This window comes from Aplidium turbinatum, chromosome 16 (assembly GCF_918807975.1).
Source record: "Aplidium turbinatum chromosome 16, kaAplTurb1.1, whole genome shotgun sequence".
Lineage (NCBI taxonomy): Eukaryota > Metazoa > Chordata > Ascidiacea > Aplousobranchia > Polyclinidae > Aplidium > Aplidium turbinatum.
Window position 1 is genome coordinate 2,649,120 of NC_137487.1, and position 6,709 is coordinate 2,655,828.

A 6,709-nucleotide genomic window follows, 5' to 3' on the forward strand; every position below is an offset into this window, starting at 1 on the left:
TAGTCTTTAGCACTTTGGTATATTGCCTACTTAGACAGTCAGTAGCCGTCCAAATATATGTTATTTTTGTGATTTATTTCTTCGAACCAAGTATCATGCCAAGAAGAAATCCAGTAGACTACAGAGAAGAACACCAGGACCACCTTATAATAGTCCACCGCACAATCTGTCATTGGGAATCTGCCCAATGTAAATTTTAATGATTAACAAACGGGCCACTTACCAACTCAAACGGCAAGCCATATGCAGCTTGCTCCGACCGGCTGGGTCTCGTCAACATAGGCCAGCGTAGGCTAGTTAGTTCGAGAAGGAACATGAAAGACCTTGCAAACGTGGGTGTCTATGTCTTGGCAGCAGCGTTTTTTTTTTGTTTCATGAAACCAATTAGGCTACCTTTCAAAACCACGAAAGCCCATGGCTTAGCTACCACTTCATAACTTACTGCTGTTTCAAATTGGATGGTGTAGCCTACCCCTAGGCTATCGAGTTTTTTTTGTTTATCATATCTAGGTCAAATTTTTTTGGTACCCGGTCATTTGGTCGACAGAACGATTCATTTTAGGGTTAACTAACCCAAATGTCTTGTCGACGAAATGTCCTGTCCACCAAACGACCGGCAACGAATTTTTTTTGCTGCAACACGGAGTACTTTTTTTAAAAGACTAAATTTGCAGTTTTTAGTAGCCTAGAAGAAAAACGCTATCACTGCTAGGGGAGACTCGGGTAAGTTGGCCCAGCAAAATGAAAAATTGAATTTGTGAGCTAATAACAAAACATATGTTAAAGCGAATGCTATTGAAGAGTAGAGAATTCATCACTCTAGAAGTGGACATATTCTTGCATCAAACAAACATTCTTAGGTATATAATTTTTCAAGTTTTCCGAAAAAAATAAAATGGACCATCTTGCCTTCCTGTGCGGGTAATTTGGCCCACCATGGAAGGTAAGTTGGCCATGTGGGCAACATGTCCATCTACGGTATATTAAACAGTAGAAAAGTTCTCTTTCTCCCCAATTTTATTTTTATTCTAATTATTTCTTGGTTTTATAGAGGCATACATACAGTAGCCTACATAATTTATTCTATGTATGCATTCATGTATGGTTTATAATATAATCTACTATTAGGCTATTATCTCAGTAAACTTTTTTTACATGAGTAGCCTACACCAAATAAGCTTTCGAAAATAACAAAGGTTGTATCAAACATCATGAAGTTGGGACGGCATGCCTTTATTCCTAACGATCTGGTCACCTTAACGATACTGATAGGTAGGACCTTGTTTGCAATAGGCTACAAACCCCATTTTTGCATGGGTACCAATATCGGAGCATTTCTTAAAGTATCTCCGAAACGAGGTACGTTTTAGACCGTCGCTTGAGACACATTTCCGCGATTGGTTTTCTTGATATAATTACTTACTATTATTCTATTATTACCATATGGGTTAGGAATAAGTTGTCGCAATTTGTGGCATAAAAACGATGTTAGGAAGTGTATTATAGTTATTGATCGTTTAAAGCCGATGTAAAGCCGCGATTTACTTACTTTGGATACTTGATGATAGGCTACTTCAATCTTGCAAAAATAAGTCATCGTATTAGTTAGTCAATTATTATCATTCTATGTAATACCTCATGAAGGCAAGTTGGCCATGGTGGCCAACGTACCCACCTACGAAATGGGCCAACTTTCCTGCATGGCAACCATATTGTAAAAACTAAAATTTATGTCAAACTATCGAGCTTCTAACAACGGTTTAACCGTCAAAGTGAGCCTTAATAACCACTCTAGCGCTGCACTCACTAAATAATAACCTTTTTTATATAGTAAGAAAAAACTCACTCGACATCTAAAAAATTCTAAAATCCAAAAATTTCAAAAATCATAATTTTTCATACAAAAATTGTGCTCACATGTTTGTATTGCTTGCTAGAGCCTCCCAATCTGGTGATAAGGTAGTTTCAACAGCACTTTCTCAGTATGCGTACGATACGTAACAATAACTATTGTAGTTAAAAAATTATTTAGAGTGGGCCAACTTGCCTATTGGGCCAACTTACCTGAGTCTCCCCTATAGGGCTGTTCAAAACGTGTTTTTAGCGAAACAAAACTTCAGCCTGCCCTCAAAAGATGACGCAGATTGAAGCAAATTTCGGTCTAGGCTGCTACACTTTTGCTTAGAGCAGCCATCAGCTTAAGAAATAGTTCAGTGACTTGACAAAGTCATATTTTTGTTTAGACCAAATTTTAATTTCCCAAAACCTAGTTTAGTAACTCAGCATTTCTTGTTGGTAAATCAAGTCATCTCAAAATCATCAAGAATATTAAGTTGGAAACTTGGTAATGTTTATCTCTTTGGATTTTCATATTCAGCTTTTTTTTCACTCAAGTTGCAAACCGTTTACAACTAGATCCAAATTATTATCAAACTTATTTATTCAAGTTACCACCATATGTGAAAGTAGTAACATAGCGTGACCCATTTGATTGTGGGAGGAAGGCGCTCCAGCAGCACAACTATTTAACTTGACATAACAACTTAACTTTAGGCAATGTTTAGTAAAAAATCAATGTTATATCCATTTTAACAGTGGTTTCCAACCTTTTTTTTCCGGTGGACCCTTTTAGTCGATATTCAAATCTAAATCTCCCCCTACAAATTTAGTTCGTTAAAAACTTGTTTACATTAATATTTTAATCTAATCCTTAGAAGATTGATTGATTGATTGAATCTTTATCCTCGGACTGGGAAAGCTTCTTGCAGAGCTTAATCCTGGCAGTTTCGCATACTTGTAGAGGCTTCGAATCAATGACGAAGGCCCGGTCACCGAGATTGACAGAGTGAAGTTTCCGATTGTTGAAGTCTTGTTGCCAGGGAACTATTCCATCCATTAGATGCCGCTGAATGGAGAGCAGTCCTTAACGTGCGTTGCTCAAGCGCACACCCCGAGAGTCGAACCAGCGCCAACTCAACTCTCACTAGCAGTGGCGAAAGCAGGATTTTTTCAAGGGTGAGGCCAGTCAACAAACTTTTCGAATTGAAACGAATAGAAAAAAACGTTCATTTGCCAATATAATAACCAGTAAGCCATATTATGTAAGATTAGCCTGCCTTAGCCTACTAAGCTTGCATTGACGAAAAATTTTTAAGTTTGCAGCAACTATTAGTTAGCCTTTAATTTTTAATAAAGGTGCTTAAAATGTTTTCAAACTGTAGGTTGTGAATTCGGATCACATCAGACTGTCTCTACAATTTTTTAATAGGACTCCATCTTTGACTAGGCTACATAACAATGCAAAGGGCTATGGAGTTTAATTAAAATACCTAAAAGATTTTACAGGCCATTTTCAGAGAATAACTTGGCAATAAAAAAAGGCCGTTTTCAAAACATGTAGCCTAATTGTATCACTCTTGGAATACAAAAATTAAAAACTAGAGAAAAAAATGACCCAGTGTTTGTCTTAAAAAATAAGACGTTCTGTTGACTGCAAAACAGCTTACTTAAACAAGGTAGTTACAAAAAAACTTGGCGACGTGGAGTTTCCTTCCGTATGCAAGCCCCTCTCACCTAAAATGTTTTTTAAATTACTGTAAAAAGAATCACCTCGAATCGTGGCCGCCTCGAATGCAAAAGTATACGTCGGATAATCCCTGCCAACGCTTCTGGATGCCATTATCGAATAACAGGTTAACAAAATTTGAAAAAAATTTTAATCGAGAATGGGAGTAACTTTTCTTAGACCACAATTTGCTGCTGATTTCAAATCTGGCGCTAGTTTTGCTCTAGCACATCAGGTTTTAAAGTTATTGGTCTGAAAATTTTTGACCAGAAACGTCAATATTGCGTTCAAATACCGATTTTGTCGCTGCAATTTTCAAATTTAGATTAGCTTCAGAGAGCAGAGTGTTTCAGATTTGTGCATTGCTTTCACAGATTCAACACTATTTAGTTGCATATATATGTATGCATAGACACTAGAGTGCAAAAAATGCCTCTTAAACCTTGTCTGAGGTACTACTGTAAATACTTGAGCTAGCACAATACTGAAGTGTCAGGTTTTTAAGCTCCTTGTATTATATTTCAAACAGTCATGGTTGACGCTGAATGTGCGCTTCAAACAAGCTACACAAGATCAGCTGCAACACCTTGCATACATCAAATAACCAACAAACAAAAACACAAGAAAAACGCTCAGCATGATACCAAAGATAGTGTTTAGAATGTTGCAATGACACTTAGACATTGCTGCATTAAAATCGCTGGTCATATGATTTTCGTTTAGGTGTACTGTACATGTTGGATCATCGCGATGCAGCATCCAGCAGTAATCACCCATCATCCTTTCGTTCCAGAACCCTTGATAACGTGCTTCCATGCTTTGGATATCTTGGTGAAACCTTTCACCTTGTTCATCACTCACTGCACCAAGGTTCTCAGGGAAAAAGTCCAGGTGGGAATGAAGAAAATGAATCTTGAGGGACATGCGGCAGCCCATGTCACTGTAAGTTGAGAGCAACCTTTCAACACCTTTTCTGAAGGAAGCAGCCTTGAAATTTCCCAAAAAGTTAGAGCATAAGCATTTAAAGGATTGCCATACTCGACATTCTGATAAAGTGAGTGATTTTTCAAAGTCAGTATCTTTTAAAACTTCTCGAATCTGTGGACCAACAAATATTCCTTTTTTAAGCTTTGCATGACTTAGTTTTGGAAATTTCTTACAGAGGTACAGAACACCGTTTGAATTTGATTTGCCCATTGCTTTCACAAAATTCTTCATCAAGCCGAGTTTGATATGTAACGGCAGCAAAAGAATTTTGTCAGGATTAACTAGCGAGACATTTTGGACACCTTCTCTTCCAGGATTGTAGGAGCTTCTTGTTGGCTAATCCTTTTTCTGGTAGTGCTCAGTAGTAGCGCGACTATCCCACAGACACAAGAAACAACAGTACTTTGTAAATCCCCCTTGCATCCCCATTAAGATTCCAATCATTTTCAGATCTCCACAAATACTCCACTCATAATCCCTGTAATCAATAGCATTGAGAAGAATTTCGATGTTTTCATAAGATTCCTTTAGGTGCACCGAGTGTGCTATGGGAATGGATGGATTTTCATTACCGTTATGTAAAAGAACAGCTTTCAGGCTTCTTTTCGAGGAATCGATGAAAAATCGCCACTCATGAAGATTGTGAACTTCTCCCAATTTGTGAAAAAGTTCTTCAATATCATGACAAAAGCACAAGGGGGCCATCAACTTTAAACAAAGCAGCGAGGTCTTTGTTTCATTTTCTGTAATGGCTCACTGCAACACCTTCCTCAACCAGATTTCGCTCTTTTAATCTTGACGCAAGGATTTCTGACTTTTGCTTTGAAAGGCCAAGGTCTCTAATCAAATCATTGAGGTGCCCCTGGGAAAATAACTGTGGCCTGCCTTGTTCTTCTTCTTGATACTCAGAACTTGTTGATGAGAGTTCGCTTAATGAAGCGACGTCATCACCATCATTTTCAATGGAATCTAGGCCTCCCTGTGGAGGTAAAGGTGGCGACATGGTTTCATCATGAGGAACCGGCCAGCGAGCAGATTCCAAGATTATCGTGGTTTTATTATGACGTCACACTTAATTTGCGAATAAAAATACTGCTTTAATTGCCTGTAAATGTGGCATGTCTTCACAATTTTAAAATTGGAATATTTAGAAAACATGATGTGCTAGGAAAAAAATAAAGACATTTTTGAAATCAGCGCACAAAATGCTTCTAGAATCAATCAATCACGAGCTCGATTAAAATTTGCTGTTGACCAGTGATATCTTCGTCGTTTCACGAGCATTTAATGTTGGACAAGTCTCATGCTATCAACCGTTGAAACACATTTTCCAAGAAAGCGAGAACGTATAGTAGCCTATTATTTCTGCTGTGAACTCCTATAAATAGCATAGATTTACTGGTTTTGCTAATTTAAAGTACCGGTAGTCATTCCAAATGATAATCAACAATACAATGCCGATGGGTGCAACCTAAGCTATAAAATATCGAGTTTTTATAGCAGAATATACAATAGTAACATTGTTTATATTAAAATGCCGAAAAACGCTGCACCAACTAGCCTAAAAATGAATATGGGTGGGCCCCTAAACAGAGATGTGGTTTCACTAACCGGGTTTTGGAAGCGGTAAATAGGACCTTGCATAATTTAAGGTATAGGCCTAATATTGAGCTTCCGTAGCAATAATGACAACATGTTTTCATTTCAAACAGCCAAAAAAATATTAAACAATTTGAAATGAGTCATGGGCCCCAAAACAACCGTGCTTCCCCGGGGGGTATAAAATGCGGTTAATACGGCCCTACTATAAGAGTATTTTATTCATAAATTAGGACTTTGTGAGTTTTTGAAATGACAAGAGGCTCTATACTGTATTTGTCTCATTTGCTGACTATTTCTACAAAAAAGATAAATTATTAGGTGGTTCAACTTTTAAACTAAAATTGTTGTAAAATATGGATTTTATAAAAGAAGAAATCAACATAAATGCAAGCTGCTTGTAATATATAATAGGAAAGCAACAACGAAATTACGTTTTGTCTCATCAATTACCTAGCGAGACGGATTATTAAACCGTTGGTGTTTTTCCTGGTCTGGACCCGTTTGATGTTTCTTCAGAAAAGTCTTTTCTTTTTGAGTTTTTTAAAGTTGATAGTA